Source organism: Paroedura picta, chromosome 2 (assembly GCF_049243985.1).
Source record: "Paroedura picta isolate Pp20150507F chromosome 2, Ppicta_v3.0, whole genome shotgun sequence".
In the NCBI taxonomy this organism is placed as follows: Eukaryota; Metazoa; Chordata; class Lepidosauria; order Squamata; family Gekkonidae; genus Paroedura; species Paroedura picta.
In genome coordinates this window covers 141137032-141155187 of record NC_135370.1, presented here as the reverse complement: position 1 = coordinate 141155187, position 18156 = coordinate 141137032, and the positions used below count along the sequence as shown (strand labels likewise).

General features: G+C 41.4%; 1 pseudogene; it reads left to right on the top strand.

Annotated features, from left to right (window-relative positions):
- Window positions 1-17034: 17034 nt before the first annotated feature.
- LOC143831038 (U6 spliceosomal RNA) lies at window positions 17035-17173 on the top strand (annotated as a pseudogene).
- Window positions 17174-18156: the final 983 nt, after the last annotated feature.

Sequence of the window (18156 nt, the reverse complement as noted above, 5' to 3'; positions counted from 1 at the left end):
CCCTTCGCCTTCTACCAGGCTTCAGGAAGATTCACAATGCTTGCCACTCTCCTTTATATAATGCAGAATGATTGTGCTCACTATGCCAAGGCAGATTTCAGGTGCAGAAGTGCTGAACAGCGCCTGTCATTTCCCTTCTGGGTTACTGGGATGTTTCCCTTCCTTTCTTGTCATCCATTCATCTCATCTGAAACCTTTGATTTCTGTACGGAATTTTGCTGCTTGCATTATTTATCTTGCTCATTGTTAATGCTTACGATGTGTCTCTTTCATTACCTGCCTTTGCAGTTTGTTTCATATTTAACTTCAACGTGCTGTTCCTCACATCTCAGATGTCCCGTCGAGTCTTGTTCATTTGAATCCCTCCTTCTTAACACCTCCTGGTGTTGTTTTAGCAGACATGGTTGCTTTATTTCTTGTACTTTTCCCTATCCCTGAAATGTCTTCCCATATGCATCTGTCTTTCCTTGCCTTTTCTTGCCTTTCTCCTTTAAGAAGTATACTGAAACCTTTCCTCTTTTTTAAAAAAACAAACACCTCCTCTGTTTTTTCCCCCTTATTTCACCTCTGACATTTCATTGACACCTTACCTTTTAATGTTTAATGAAGGGGATGACAAAGTCAAATCCTGTTAATTAATTTATCGTCATAAATTGGAATTGAAATACATATTAATGGAATACCTTCCGTTTGTTTTTTGTTTTTTAACTATTATCTTTTTAAAGAAATCATGAGTTGAGAGCAGCCCCAAGCACACTTATTAGAAATATGTCCCACTGAAATAATTTGGTGCGAGCCCCGAACACCAGAACTGGAAGCTATTGAAAAATGCTTCGAATTCTTATTTGGTCGGCAAGGGAGAGAAACTGCACGGTATAAGGAGATGGGGGTGGGACAGGAAGGGGCATTTGAGCTTGTAACCCTTTCATGCAATGTTCAGCTCTGTCAAACCATACCGTTTGAAGTACAAGGCAGCATGAGCCAGCACTAGTTCAGTTAGTCCCACCAAATCTCATAAAGTATAGCAGTCGATGCTTTTCAAAATATGAGCCAAAGCCATTACACTGGAATAAATTTCTCTTTCCATTGTTTCTAACACTGTGTCTTCACTTTGTTGAGCTGCATAGGTCCTCATATTGTTCAAGGACGGTGCTTGCTGGGCTCTTCTCGAATATGCTGCCAGTTTTCAGTCTTGCACCTGTTTATGTCTTTGACAGTTTTTTTTCCCCTTCCTCATTGTTCATTCTGTTTTCTGGACCATATACGAAGCACCACCAACTACTGCTGGAATCCTCAGGGCACCCCATTATTAACCTTCTTCCGTGTTGAAAATTAAACATTTGTTCTCTACTCTTTGTTTCTTCTGTCAGCAGGCACATTCTAATCCACAAGGGAACTTTATCTCTCACCCCCATGAAGGGCTGTTTCTTAACAGCCTAACATGAGGAACTTTATCAAAGGCCTCTAAAATGCCCAAATAAATTATATCAATTTAATGAATCCTGCTTTTACCATATACACTGAATGTACATTCAGTTCTTGACATATTAATGTAAAACAACCAATTCAGGGAAAGGTTGAGAGCAGGAAGGGTCAAAAAGAAAAATCTGCTGTGTCATTCTGTTTCTTCTTATGCCACATGAGGATTTTTCAAAATTTAAACATATATGCATATACTAATAAGAAATGCAAGGTTCCTGTGTGGACGAGATATTAAGATCACACTGAGGTCTCCCAGTGGGTATGCCTGTGTGCCATGTTTCATTTCATTTCATTTCATTTCTATTCTTATTTAAGTATTGCATGTCCAGTATGTATGTAATTTCTCAGTTGAGGAGTGTGAACTCTATTATTTTCTGCCCAAATTAGTGGATGAATTTGCAGCCATTGCAGTATGTATGTGTACATATATACACACATATATACACACATGTAGTCTAAAAAGCAATGACAAATGGGGGAAACGGCCAGAATATGGACATAGTTGCAAGGTGTTTTTGCAAATTATTCACACAAATGTGTGTGTATATATTGTAATCAGGTTCAAGCTAATATTACTCATGGTGATGGTGATAGAAAACCTCACTAGTTCTTGAAGAAGAATAAACTGGATTTACTATGTTTTTTTTTTTTTTTTTGCAAAATAGCCCTATTCTGTTAATCTCAGACCTGAATGCTGTTCACATGAGCCTACTTGAACTTAATTCCAGGACACAGCTGGATTGGCTGACACAGATCAGTATTACAACTGTCTCCTAACAATGCATCAGGTCTGATCACTGGCCCAGCATGGCCCAGTTCTTGTTATTTAAGATTACACTCAGTTTTGGAAAAGAAGAGACAAGGATAAGACCTCTCCACTGGGGTCATGAGATTGGTGGCAAACTTGGCAGGCTGACACAGGTCAATGATGTAACCAACCAATGCCCATGACAGGCATGAGACTAGCTTTGTAAATCCCAGCAAAAGTGGGGGCTTTCAGGACTCTTTCTGTGAACACCCACTGAGAATCTCTTGGAGCTGTCCCCTCAAACCTTTGGGACAGCCCATGGGGTTTGCCATTATATTCTGAATGGTTTTATATTCTCAATGCAAGTCTGGTATTAATCATTCCTACTCATGGGAGGTTATAGCTGGGCCAACCCAACCACCTCCTCATTGGCTGGAGGGAGGTGGTGGAATGGTGGGGGTTGGTTGACATTGTGCTGACAAAATATAGCATTTCAACTGAAGAACCAGAATTCTATAATCTTGTCCCAGGACAATTATATCACTTCCACAAAACTCTCCCAGTGGGTTGCCAGATACAGCTTCCAAAAATATGAGCCATATTTTGAATTAGGTATACTGTGCCAGGTATTTTTGGTATATTAAGTGAAAAACTGAGTTTTTATGGATAGCTAGGTGGTTAAAGCAGAGTTGCTTTAACTCAACCGCTCTAAGACAGAAGTCCTATGCCCTGGGAAGGAAGGGGGAATACCAGAAAGCACGCTTGCCCAACTTGGCCAAGATGCAACTTAACATTGCGCCCAGTGCTAGGAATCTGAGAGTGATCCTAGATGCCTCCCTTACTATGGAAGTATAGGTCACAAGAGTAGTGCATCTGGTGTTTTTTCACCTTTGCCAGTGAGGCTACTTGTGTCCTACCTGTCTCCGGTACACCTGGCTACAGTGATCCACACAATGGTCTCCTCCAGGATTGAATTCTGTAACTCACTCTATGTGGGTCTTCCCTTGTTTTTGACCTAGAAATTGCAGCTGGTACAAAATACAGCTGCTAGAATCCCCACTGTAACATCTTGGAGGGCCCATATCTACCCATTGCTGAGGTAGCTGCATTGGCTGCCAGTTGCAGTCCAGATCGCGTTCAAAGTTCTGAACCATCAAGGCCCTTCGCAGTCTGGGCCCCACATATCTGAGGGACCCTGTATCGCTTTATCCTCCCCGCAGGGCCTTGCACTCTGTGGGTACCAACCTGTTGGTGATCTCTGGTTCATGGAAGGTTTGCCTGGTCTCAACCAAAGTCAGGCCTTTTGTTTCTTGCCCTGACCTGGTAGAAGAGCTGAGGGCCTTGCAGGTGCTTTCACAGTTCTTCAGGACTTGTAAAATGGAGCTCTTCCATGGTCTTTGGGTGAGACCAGGATGCTGGAGATCAAGGGGGTCCCTTCACAACTTTAAGAAAATGTTAAGATTAAGTGGCACCCCTAGGAACTGAGGCCCTGAGGCACTGGATGCAGGGGAGAGGAAATGGGAATATTTGAGGTGGGAGGTTCATTTTATCATTGCCAAAGTATGTTGGTAATTATGTTTTATAGTTTTTTAATATTCTATATTGGGCTTTTTACTTTTTAATTGTAACAGCTGAGAGACGATTTTTGAGAGTGGTGGGTAAAAAAACCAATAAATAAATAAATAATACAAGGTGCCTCTAGGATTCTATGTTTCTATAAATGTTGATCAACCACCAAGGAGATGCAGGTCAGTGGGGAGGGGTTTCAAACAGAGAGCTGGGAGTTCAATGAAGACATCCCAGTAACTAATAAGACCCCCAAGCAAGGAAAGGTGCAGGAAGGGAGGTTGACAAACACAGATCACCCTCAAGGAGAAACAGGTCAGTAGTGGGATTTTAAATGGAGAGCGGTTGTCAGTGATCAGTAAAATAAAGACAAACACAGATCAAAATAATATGAAATGCACCCCCAGTGCGTTTAGGAGAGATAAAATGTCAGAGAACTAAGTTGAAGCCCCCCCCTCCAAAGCAGCCCTTCCCAAACAATATCCAAAGCGCAATCTCTTGTCGTACTGCAACTCAAATGTTGGGTTTGTGAAATAAAATTAAAACAAAAATGAAGGGAAACCACCAAGGAAGCAGGCAGCAAGAAAATCCTGCGAAACAAAAATGCTATACAAAAGAGAAATTCAGTCCTGGTTTATCCACCCTTTACAGAAAACAAACAAGCAAACAAAAGCTGAATGGCAAGACAGAGGAGCCAGGGTAATGCAAAGCTCCCGTCCCCTGACTGAATAAACTAGCTCAGCAATCCCCCCACCACACCCAGCAGAAAAGCTCTTTCATGAGTACACCCTTCCCATCCAAAATCACATCACCAATAAAGGGCATGCCCACTCATCCTACTCTGGTTGTGATGAATGTGAACTCTGTTATTGCCTGGTAGCCATGCCTGTCAAGCTTTGGAGTGTCCCTGTTAGTATTTCCAAGGCTAGAAAACACCACCCCCACCATTGTCTAGCATTTCATGCCAGAACTTCTGAGGGGCTTATGTTTTCCAAGCTACCCTGAGTTGTGTCCAAAAGCTGAGATTTCTTTGGAGACCATGTGCTTGCCGAATATTGCCTCCTGAGCCCCAATCCAGCCAGAATTCAGGATGAGTCTTGGCTCGTCACACACTTCATGCCCATCCCAAGCTGTGTTAGTAGAGGCAACAGCAGCTGACAAGTGTTTTAATATTTAGAGTAACATTGCTGTGGAAGAACTAATCAGATATAACAACCTGGATTATTTAAACATCTAGTTATTTTTGTTATGAAATTGCCTTTATTAAAGCAACCTCTGTATTTATTGCTACAATGCCATATTTTCCCTCTTTTTCTTTAATTTACTCAATTCACTTTCTCCAGCAGAATCTCCAAGTGCACCTTCAAGTAGATTCCCATAATTGCCCTATTAATCTAATAGTATAATACCACTTTTATTGAACAACTTGGTGGGAGGAAGAAGAACGTTTAGCTCTTCAACTTCATGCCAAGTCATATAATTACATTACACATAGGAGAGAGAGACTGTAACCAGATTAGCTGTCATTTAATTTTGTTAACAAACTACAGATGAGCTGCTTGTATGATGTGAGTCCTTTAGATGCTTTCTTTTTTTCACTATGCCCAAATTAATTAGGATCTGTAGGGAGGAAAGGAGCTGTTTCTCCATAAGGTCAGCTAGAAATGTTAGACAATCAGAAGACTGAGAATGCATTTTACTATTCCTCAGACCTATACATTTAGGAAAATACATATTTCTTTACAGCACTAAAAGAAACTTGGAAATCAGTGGCAGGAAAACAGGTATACAATAGACTTAATTTCCATTATTGTGTAACTAAGTGAATCTGATGTGACACTGCTTGGCTGTTAGCTGTAGAACATATAAAATATCTGCTTAGATAATTGTTCCCAGACTGGACTGGAACTAGAGTAACACTTCACTTTGAGTTGCCTACCCTCAGCAGTTGTCCATTCCGGTGTTCCTTTAAAGTAAATATTCTGCATGTATCCTGCCTGAGGTAACTCTGCCACTTGTCCACAACAGGAGTGATTGAACAATCCATCCACATTTGAAGGAAAGACACAGCTACTCTCCAGTGAATGGAAGAAAAGTCAGAGCAGGGGCTCATTCAGAACTGGATTAGGTAGCCTTCTTGGTTACTTTGGATTTAGATAAGATTTAAATTATCTTTGATCCAGGGCACTAGAGTAGACAAGGGAATGGGGAAGAATGAGTTTAAGTAACTGCTCTTCATTCTATAACTTTGCATTAGTCAAACACTGTCAACATATACCACAAGGCTGTTTTGAGAATAAAATGAGGAAAAGATACATTGACTATCCTGAGCTCTTTGAAGGAGGAGTAGCACTAGATGAGACAGACTATGATTGGTTGACTTAATTTTGACAATTTTCTTTGGTTGTGAGGTAGTACATTCCGGTATACAGCCAGAGAAGTCGTAAATTTAACGGATACATTTGAAGTCAATCTAATGGTATCATTAGCAAATTCACCAATTCATTCCCAAAGAAATACCTCTACAAATCATAAATTTCTGTCACTAGAAGAAAGAAGAAATATTTTTTCCTTTAAAAAAAAGAGATGATAAATTAATTTAGAACACAGAATTTCTTCCAGTTTTGGGCAGCAAATCTCTAGACTTCATCTTGAACAAATATCTGCTGACCGTGACCACAATCCTGTAAAAACATTTCCACAAATATTGTACTATTTGCATGCAAGTTTGATCTTTTCTTTTCAAGTACTCAAATTTATTTCTTCTGTGTTTAGTGACTAGGAGGATATTATCATATAAATGACTATCTGCATCTCAGAGCCTATTTGCATTTTGTGATCTAAAGTACACATCCAATAGCCATAGCTCACCATTTCATCTGTTTCACTAGGGACTTTGTACTATACCATCTTTCTATCTAGCAACTGAGTGGCAAGCTGCAAAATACAAATGTAAACTAGCAAAGGTTTTCGGTAATGAGAAATAGTGCTGACTGATCATGGGTGAAAAAACAAAGAAATTGTAAGCTGGAAGTATATATTATGGGGACAACACAGTAGATATAGATCACTCTTAATGGCTTGTTCCTTACTATTTCCAAAAACAGGACCCAAGATTGAGGTGGCTCAGGGCTAATCTCCTGAGTCTCCTTAAAGAAACCACAACTGTTCAGTAACCGCATAACAGATGTTGCAAGGAATCATTAGCCGTCAAAGTGTTTGTATGAGCAGATGTAGCTCCTCTACTGCAACTAACTTTCGAAGAGATGAGAGCTTGGAGAAAATCAATAATTAGTAGGCCTGTACAAGAATTACACATCTAATTTTATTTGAAAGGGGGATTATGCTTCTGTGCTTCATTGCAGGCACTTGATCCATAAAGATAGGAGGACAGTTTGTGAGAGGGAGAAAAATTACAGACGTCTTGCTCCACCAACTTGAAACATGCAACATGATTCTTCCAATAAATCCTTTTCAGTGCTTATCATGTACAAAACACAGTTGTATATGTTCATACACCAAGGCCTAGCTGGAAAGCTACACTTGATGGTCATATATAGTGCTGACATCTCCCAGGTCTCTTATACCCTGTGGAAGAAACCAAGGAACAAGAAGCAACACTAGCACTAGCTGCCATTGCCCAGGGGCAGTGTTGAATTCCCACAGCAGTGCAAGAAAAATAGTAGTGCATTCATGAATGTACTGAAACCGGCACGCCCAGTCTATGGCTGAAATAGAATGTTCCTGATGTAGAAATCAATGCTAGCATTCAGTGATGTTTCCATTCTCTTAAAAGAGAATGAATTTGGCAGCAGCGATTTCTACCTTTATCTTTTATTTGGAAAGATTTTGTATAACTTTAGCTAGCAGCAGTAATCCAGACCCCATTTGGGATCCCACACCTACCTGAATATGTTTAGCTTTAAATGCCTAATTTGTATTTGCAGCACAAATTCTCTAACTTTTCCAGGTTCCAACTATCATACCTAGTATCAAATAGGTAATATATATAAATAGGTAATATATTTATATATACTTATATATATATAAATTTCGCTGAGAAAATTCACTTCTCAGGTTTAGTTGCCATATTCTGTTCATGACTCAAGTTGATCCTTTATTCCAGGAAAAGAAATGGTTAAAAAGTGGCTATTTATTTTTAGCTTTGTAATTTGTGAATGTCCAGATAGATAACATATTCATGCATTTTAATTTTGCAAGTATTCTAACTTAAAAAAGAAAGAAAGATGAAGTATAAGCTGTCTCGTGGCTTCATAATTACAGCTTTCCTTTTATCCTCTCTCAGCCTCCTCCCACATTTATGAGGACAGTCAGAATTGCTGCTGCTGCTACTGATTTATTGAAGTATTGTTACTCTGGAGCACAGAGAACACTCTGGTTTCAACAGCTGCCTCTCATCTGACTCTGCAGAAGTGGATGATCTCTCCTGTGGTTCTGAGTTCTTAATCTTGAGTCAATCACAACATCTACTGGGGGGAAAACTAGCAACGTGTGTGTGCATACGAGGCTGGTCAATGGACTTTTGGCACAGGTGATGAATGACTTTGCTGCAATCCCTGTGCCATGGGGGTGCCACCGCTAACCCTTTTCCTTCACCTGTACCATGGGGGAGAGAAGGATGAACAAGGTCTGCCCCAGCCAATGCCCCTCTGTTTCTAAATTCCCCTCTTTTCCTCCTCTAAAACCTGTAAGGAAAGGAACTGGAAAATGGGGGAGAGATATCTTTTCAAGCATTCCAACTGGGTTTCTAGATGTATCCATTTCTATCCCCCCCCAAAAAAAATTCCACTGTCCTCAATTTATCACCTCACCACCTGTATAGTTTTTTTAAAAAATCCGTGGTATAAAAAAATCAAGAAGGATGGGAGAGAGAGAATGAGAGAGAGAGAGAGAGAGAGAGAGAGAGAGAGAGAGAGAGAGATGGTTAAGGGGAGGGATCCTGACTTTGCCCCCCCCCCAAAAAATAATTTCCCACTTTTTCCAAGGATTGCTGCTGGTTGGGATGTGTTTGTGTGTTTGGCTAATTTAACTGCTCTGGAGATTCCCACCAGAGGGAGTTTTTCAAAGACAGAGATGTTGAAGCGGGGGAGGCAAATGCCACCAGTCAAGTATATAACAAAGAAAGAAAAATAAATCCTTACAAACTATTATTCATTTAAAGATGGGCCACATAGCTAATCCCTTTTCACTCCAGCTTTTGTGAATCTCCCATTGCAAGGGGATGGTGACCCCAAAGCATGAATTCAGCTTGGTTGGTGGAAGACATTTTAGTTACTTTTTATGTTGCTCCTCCCTCCCTGGGTCTCTATCATTCTAAAGCAAGAGCCTTAGTGGTTTATTGTTTGGACTCTTTGCACTAGATCAATGGAGCATTAAACTAGTAAATTATGGGATGGCACACGCCTGTCTCTGGATGTTCCTTTCTTTCCAGAAGCGGTGCGCTTCAACCCCTTAAATCTCTCTCTAGCATTATTGATTTGTAGGGGAGGGGGGAGAGACATGAAATGTGCATCAGATTTGGTCTGTTGTCTGTTTCCCCCCCGGAGCTCCAACTCAGTTGAAGAAGGGGGGGGGGGATACACTTCTAGCTAACACTGTAAGCCATTCTGCACCAGGATCTATGTAGCAAATTGGTTGCGGAATGAAAAAACACCATTTAAAATTGTGGAATTCGTCGTTATGCATACCTGCCTTTGTAGTGGAATCCAGTTGCGTTTCTATCGTTTCCCACAGGTTTCCGGTCTCGGCAAAAATCGCGAACCAGGAAATGATATTGCTGAGCTTTGTCCCGCCCCTGGCTGTCAATCAAACGAGCAGCCAATGGGTGGCCGTTATCATGCTCCCCAAAAGCCCCTTTCCCTTTAAGGAAGGTTTAAAAAAATCACACACAATCTGCCTTGATTTGTTGCAATGGAGAGACCCATCTAGCTAGCAGGTGGTGTTTGCCATTTCATCGTTGCCACGCTCCTCCCAGTGAAAAAAAAATAACACCCCCCCCCCGCACGGGCGCAATTTTCGGCCGAAAATAGAGTGAAGAATAAAGGGGAAATAAACCAGCAAACGGGGCTGTGTGGTGCTTGGTGCTTGGTGACTTAAAACAGCTTTCCAGTTCTCCTTGGGACTAGAGCAGGGGTAGTCAAACTGTGGCCCTCCAGATGTCCATGGACTACAATTCCCACAAGCCCCTACCAGTGAAGCCTCTGGCAGTTTGACTACCCCTGGACTAGAGTCAGTGTTCTGGGGCTGAAATTATTAAGTCTCTGGGTTCAGTGAACACAGATTCCTATTCTTCAGAACAGCTCATTTTATTTAGCAACTCCAGCATCAAACTCCAAACAGTGAACAGAGGAAAAACTGCCAAACTCATGCACTTTTATACCTTTCAGGCAGCCAGCTGTAACCTCTGATTGGCCCTAAGCAGAGCAATCCCTTTGCCCAGATAAACTGCTTTGGGACTGAAATGGGAGCCCTAGAATGAAATAATAGCCCCTGGGACTGGAATTACAGGCTCTAGAGTAGAGTAATGATAGCTTATAGTAGCAGAAGTGTTCTAGGACTGAAATAAGAGAAGGTTTTGCTATCTTCAATGGCCATCATTTTATTTGGGGGTATCATTCTAGACCTAGGGCAGATCTCTCTAAATATGTTTCACATTTTTTGTTGCAATGTATGTTTTATGTAACGTACTAGGGGCAAAGCCTTTTGTATCCAGGAATACAACAGTTGCTAGAGCTTGGCGGTGGGAAGAGGAAGGGGACTAGTTGTCCAGTCTGTAAAGGCATGGGGTTAAATGTGTGTGTTGTGTGGGAGGTTGTGGTGGAGTGGGTGACAAATAAGGGCATGGGTGTGGAGATATGGATGTCAAGAACCTGGGGTTTGGAATGTTCGTTGAGTATGGGAGAGGACTGACCTTTGGGAATTGTGTCATAGTGGTTACAGATGAGCTTTCCAGAGCCATGTCTTCAGATATGTGAAGGGAAAATCAGACTGGAGACTCTTCTTAGGGGGAGATTACATGGCAAACTATTCCTCTCAGTTCTGCATCATTTCCCTTCTTGTGTGAATTAGGCCACAGACACCAAAATGCCCCCCTGCCCTAATACACATGGGGTAGTCACAGTACACAGGTGTCCACCCTGTTCCTTCTGTTTCCATTTTTTACTGTTGATAAAATGTTATGTGCCTACATGCTTCTTCATGGTTGCTCCTTAGAAGAACTGGATTTTTGTACCCTGTTGTTTACTACCCAAAGGAGTCTCAAAGTGGTTTACAAACACCTTTTCCCTTCGTCTCCCGTAATATACAACCTGTGAGGGATGTGGGGCTGTGAGGGGTCTGTGAAGTGATCTCCTTCTGCAGCACACACTCTCATGCCAGCGTCCCTTTCCCTTCTCCATGAAATGGGGCTTTTTTTAGGGGGGGAGGGGAGCAAGCTTCCTGGAGCAATGAATACATGTTGCTCCATAGAGGCAGAACAACAAAAATAATTCCCACCCAGCAGTTGGCGCACAAAGCATGCCTCTCAACCCCCCCCTCCCCAAAATAATCAGGGAAAACATTACTTCTGTTGATCTTCAAGCATCATAATTCCATAACAGGGTGGCATTAAACTATGCATCTATGATTATATGCATAGGCATAGCAAAGCAGAAGTTTTACTTTTTAAAAAAAGATCACTTGGCCTTTAAAGCTGGGTGATAGATGATTGGCTGGCTCCTATGATTGACAGGTGGGGGAGACTCATGGGTATAACAAGTCCCTCTCCTCCACAATTTTAATCAGCTTTTAATCAGCTGTGTGGAGTGCCAGGAAGCATCAGAAAGCACAAGAAGAATCCAAGAGAGCGAGGAGGTGAGAAATAGTAGGGGACATGATTTTTTATAGCATTAAGCAATTGTGGTTGCTTAACTCTATGTTTTTAGATGTGTGGAATGGCCCAGAGAATATAGGGAATGTGGGAAAATAGGAAATAGGAACTGTTCCATCCAATAAAATTAATTCTGCATACCAGATTACCCTTTTCCGTTCAGGAATCTCCAGTCCCTAACTCCTTATTTTCTGCTGCTGTTTCTGTGATTGATGGGAGGGAATAAATAACCATAGGGCAACAGCATTACATCACTTTTTAGGAAAACCCTGAAACAACACCAGACTACTTAAGGACTCATGGGAAACTATGGCCTCACTATATGGTCCTACCATAGAATGTCCAACAATTCCTTAATAGGTGTGATTTTTTTTCTAAGTTTTCCTTAGAAGTGATACTGCAAACTTACAACACTTTCCCATGCTTCGCCCAGCCCATTCCCTCTTGATTAGTGCATACTAATAATGTGTAGCAGTAATAATTGCTCAATAACCACTAGCAAATAGATATAGGAAACTACCTCTTACTGAAACAAATGATCTAGCCCTGCTCTGTCTGATGATGGCTCTTTAAGATCTCTCATAAGGTTAGCAAACTAAATTGTTGGCATCCTCAGTAAGTACAAGGACCAGAAATAGACAGGAGAGCAAAGAACCATATCATCTTTACTCAGATTTCCACCTCCATAAATGTAGTGCAGAGTCCGGTGTGGTGTTGCCAGTAAAATGTTCTAAGTGAGAGATCCAAGTTCAAATTTCTGTTCACTGGCAGTCTTCAAGCAAAGGTTGGATACACACTTTTCTTGGATGCTTTAGGATGCTTTGGGCTCATCCTGCGTTGAGCAGGGGGCTGGACTAGATGGCCCTTCCAACTCTATGATTCTATGATTCTTCCAGGAACCTTGCTGGCTACGTATGTAAATGTAACTCTGCCTCAGTATTGTGAAAAAATGTTTGAGGTAATTTATTGCAAGTTGCCTAGGGAAAGTCTGACTGCTCTCATAAGCAGGATGATGTTTTGTTGAGTTGAAGAATGGACTGTGTACAAAAGGGAAGATGTACTAGAGGTCCAAATCTGAAACACTTTCAAAGTTGCTGTTTCCAGCATTGAAGTGTGGCATTCCAGTCACTAACAGTGCAATCCTGTACTCAGTTTCTCCAGACTTAGCCTATTGACTTCAATTGTGGAGCAACTCTGCAATGGATTGCAGGGTCAGTGCACAATTCTTGGAACAGCCGCATGAGCTATCAACCCCACTGGAATCAAAATCATGATAAATTACAGATTCCTGTTTTTTGTTTGTTTGTTTTACTGATGCCACAGTTGCAAACCATCTGGTCAATAAAACAATGGTTTCTTGTTTCCCCTTCGTCTCGAATGTCAGTGAAACTGGACCTATGGTTACACTCAACTGTTGTGCTCTAGGGATGATTAATCAATGAGTTACCACCATCACCACTACCCCCATCCCTTTCCAATAGGTCAGTTGGGCTAGTGTCTACGAATTATTCCTCACATTGTATCCTGTGACTAATTTCTCTTGACTGGATAGTCAGTAGCTATTATCTGTGCTGGAAAATTTCTAACATACAAAGTCTCTGTGCTAGTAATGTTATGATCTAGACTGAACAAAATTATTTGACTATGCAGAGGAAAAGGCTTTTGGGGTACGTGAAGCTGCCTTATATTGAATCAGACCATCAGTTTATCGAAGTCACTGTTGCCTGCTCTGACTGGCAGTGGCCTTACAGGATAGTCCTCTTAATGATGGGGATTAAACTACATCATATATACAAAGCAGATGCTGCAACAATGAGCCATGTACCCATTCTTGGCCCTTGTTTTTGATGGATCAGAAACACAATCTAGGCGGCCCTTTTGTCTTTTACATGAATGTATGTCCATTATTACAGCTTTTCTGGGCAATATAAAGTTATGGAATTCTATGCTTCCTTTTAAGAGACAGCCCATAGATCAATGTAGGATTTCTGAAAAGATAAATAGGTACTCAGAATAAGGAATATTAAGCAAGATGGACTAGTAATCTGACTCAGTATAAAGCAACTTCAGCTATTCACTTTTAGATATTTGGAAAATCCAGTGCGGGAACAGAAATAAATTTCATCATTCAATTTTTTTTTTAGCGCCAAAGATTTCAATATCTCAATATAACAGTGGTTTGCTTCCCAATAGCTGTTATTATCTACTATGTGGTCCAGGAAGAAAGTCTCAATATGGGTGGTTTCAAGCTGGTCATTGTGTTTGTTCCTTTTGAAAAATAGATTTGCCTGCCTCTCCGCTAAAGCCATTGCCGCCTGCTTCTACACAATATATCCCTGAATCCAATCTGTTGTAAAACAAAAGCCTTCACAAAGCGGAGACAAAATAAAGCATCTCTGCAAGGTGCAGAGGACAATCAATTAGATTCATTATCTGCTCTACATTCCAGTCACTGTCTTTCAAAAGAGGAGCACAAAATACCATGGCAACAGTTGGAAATGCAGTTCTTTATGGTATATAATCATTAAGGGCTCTTCAACATTCCCTGAAAATTGATATAAAAATCACAGGCGTTGTACTACCCACATTTATGCTGATTAAATGACAAGATTGTAATTTACAGGTGCCTTATTGCCATGGTAATGCAATCATACAATCCCATTTTAGAACTCAAGGGTTTTTTTGAAATATGCTGCATGATCGCTGGCTGGGAAATAGGCTGCAAAGTAAGATTAAATGGGAAGGATGGCATGTAGATTTTTGACTACGGTGTTGACATTTACCGGACAATCAAATTTTGCAACTCTCCTGCACAGTGGCAGATGTTGACCTTTCAAGCTCTCCCTATATCTCCTTTCACGCATTACCTGCAGAAATTAACATTAACTTGCTTCTTTGCTCCTTGCGCTACCATTAATGTCATTGGAGAATTGAGAATCATGAATTCATTTATTATGCAGGCGCGAGACCCATTTTCAACTCCTGGGAGCTGGTATTTTTGGAAGCTGCTTCGGGTACCTTTGTAGTTGAGGGATAGCTGGGAGCTATAGAGTCGGAAATGTCACCTGTAGCAACGGCAGAAAGTGAAGGTAGAGGACAGATTCAAGGAGAATTGGAGGGGCCAAGCAGTTGAAAAAGGTACAAACGAAGGGAGGCTTAAGGTCTAAAATGAAACACTGTAAGCTGTTCTTTCTAATGCAGTGCAGAATTGGTTGCAAAGCAGTGGTGGGAGCTGCTCTTGTTAACTGAACTATGACAAATGTAAGCCCAGATAGCACAGCGTGATAACAAGAAGCTTCAGGAGTTGCTCGGTAGTGCCTGCGGCCCTCTGATATTATACTCTGAGGGAAATAATAAGTTAGACAGAAATGTCACAGGGAATCCAACTTAAATTTGGTTTCATGTCAGTAAAAGATAGAGCACTGCACCTAACAAGTATCACGGAAGGACACAGCACAGTCCGGTCTCTGCCCACACAAAGGAAATTCATGCTAGCCCACTCATTCTCAAGAGTTCTTTTTATAAACATTTATTGTAGCAGGGGAGGAACATGAAGACAAAACCTGGCCTTCTTGTGCTCTAATTTCCTGGATCAATGGGCTAGGATAGTACTTAGCTGTATCTGCAAACAGACGAAGAAGACTTTGGAAGCCATTAAATACAAGGGCTCTCCGGAAAACTAGACATATTCTCTGCTTCGAAGAACAACGATCTTTCACTTAGAGAGATTACCTTAAAGAAAAAGAACCTGAGCTCAAAATGCTTGAATGGAAACCAAATGTGCTACATGCAGTTCCATTCAATCCACTTTAGGGAATCATTTAATCATGTGCAAAAGCAGTTAGTACTTGAGGGGGAGGGGGATGGGGTGGTGGACTCTCAGGCTTCTTGTCCTTAAAGAAAATTTGAACTTGGGTCTAAAATGCATGGGTTCAGGGTCCAGACTCAAGCATGGTAACATTCATGGTCAGGATTTCATGTTAATCCCACAGTGTCTGGCATCTTTCTATGCAAATCCTTTCTGTCTCCAGGGGTCCTGTTCAGCCTTAGTGATGCATGTACTAGATTGCTTCTGTGGCATGATTTCCACAGTGGTTTTCAAACATTCTGCCTTCAGAGAAGATCAGTTATGGAAAATATCACTGGTTTGGGTGAGGGAGTGTTTTAGAATGTACACACTCCACGTTGGAAACAGCCTATGTCCTTTTGTAGCTTGTGGATATGTTCAGCACCCCCATGAGGCTAAACAGCACAGGAAAAGATGCTAATTTTAATTTTAGAGAAGTTTACCTGTGATTTTTAAACTTTTAGTGACAAGATGCTTGAAGAACCAGAAACCTATGGAATGTAATAAGAAAAAAAGTTGTTCAGTGAGACCTAGTAGACAGTGGGTGACAGAAGGACATAGTGACAATGGTCATATAAAAAGATGTGTGGAAGGAATATTGTTGAGCTATTCCACCACTATTTCCTTGTTCCGTTGTATTTCCACCTCCTTGAAAGAGCTGGCCTCATTTCACCTTCAGTCATTGTTGGAACAGATTCTATAACCTAAAGGTAGCTGAGACTTACCACGGCCACTTGTTGCAGTCATGAGCTGTTTCAAAAGAGGCATCACATCAAAATCACAAGATGTCATAGTCCCATTGTATACAGCACTGGTCAGACCACACCTGGAGTATTGTGTGCAGTTCTGGAGGCCTCACTTCAAAAAGGCTATGGAAAAAATTGAAAGGGTTCAGTGGAGAACAATGAGGATCATCTGGATCCCGGGGACCAAGCCCTATGAGGAAAGGCAGAGGGACCTGGGCATGTTCAGCATGGAAAAGAGGAGACTGAAAGGAGAAATTATTGCTGTCTTTAAGTATTTGAAAGCTTGTCCCTTAGAGGAGGGCAGGGAAAGATTCCTGTTGGCACTAGAGGATAGGACCTGCAGTAATAGGTTTAAACTAAATGGAGAACAATATCGGCTAGATATCGGGGGGGGGGGGGGAATTTCACAGTCAGAGTAGTTCAGCAGTGGAATTGACTGCCTAGGAGGTGGTGAGCTCCCCAACACTGGCAGTCTTCAAGAAGTGGCTGGATAGATAATTATCATGGATGTTTTAGGTTTAACCTGCACTGATCAGGGAACTGTACTATATGGCTTCTTTCAGCTCTATGATTCTAAAGTGCCTAAGCATATATATTTGTACTTAGTCTATTTATAGATATGTCTTTGAATGTATGGAGATGAGGATGCACAATTGTATCCACCTCTCTATATATTGTTGAACAACCAGGATTCAGTCGAAGAGAGTTGAAATCGTATGTTCTTTCTAATGTGTATTTCAAGAGTTTTGGGGACTATGTGCTCTCTTCGGCAGCACATATACTAAAATTGGAACAATACAGAGAAGATTAGCAAGAGTTTTGGGGGCCTGCTAATTTTACTGTCATGGAGCAGGGCCCATATACATGAAGATCCCTACATATATATTTTAATTAATGAAACCCTGATTGAGAAAGCCTGTCTTAGACTGGAGTAATTCTCCATAGAAATATACTATAAACCAGCTGATGAACTATCGTCCTGATAACCATTTGTGATTTAGCCTTGTAGAATGAGTTGCCAGCCAAGATCTGGGCCCTATAGGAATTGGCAAAGTTCTGAGGGGCCTGCAAGATGGCATATGGTTGAGGCCAATACCACCAGGCATATGGTTGAGGGCAATACAAGCACAATACAACATCAGGAAACCCCTCCTCTCTCCTCCTCCCCTTCCATAAGAAAACTGGATATAACATCAGTGCCAGAATTACTCTGACACATGCAGGCAGAGTAGAAATTAATAGGGTTCTTAGCGTACAATTTTAAACTGTTGTCTGTAAACATGTTTATATTTACTGGCTATATATTTTGTATTTATGTTAGCAGCCTTAAGCCTGTCCTCAGAAAGGGGTGACTAATCATTATCATCATCATCCAGACATGACAGCAGACCCTAGGGCTGATTCTGCACTTACTTTCTTGTTTTCCATTGTGGATCCTGTGTAATTCAGATCAATTTGAACTTGGGTCTTCCTCTATCCCCCCCCCCCCCTTCCATTGAGGCAGAAAGTGTTATGCACTCGATTGGGAAAGCTCAGAGCGGGGAGGGGAGCCAAGCGCAGCAGGAGTCTCTTTTTTTCTTTTCTTGAATGGGGGGGGGAGAGGATTGGTGACAGCAGAGGGGGGGGAATAAATTAATCCTAGAGGTAAATCTCTGCTGAGAGAAGTAAGGGCTTCGGGAGCACAGTCACTTTAAGACAAGCCTTGCAATCGGGAACCAGGAAGTCTTTGAACTGATGCCCTGGCCAATAAGGGAAGACTGCTGGGCTACAGCGTTGGAGGCACAAGGTAGAAAGTTAATTCGCAAAAAGCAGAGATCTGCACATTTACTTATGCCAATTTTTGAAATATTGAGGCTTATATCCAGTTCTGGATATCTTG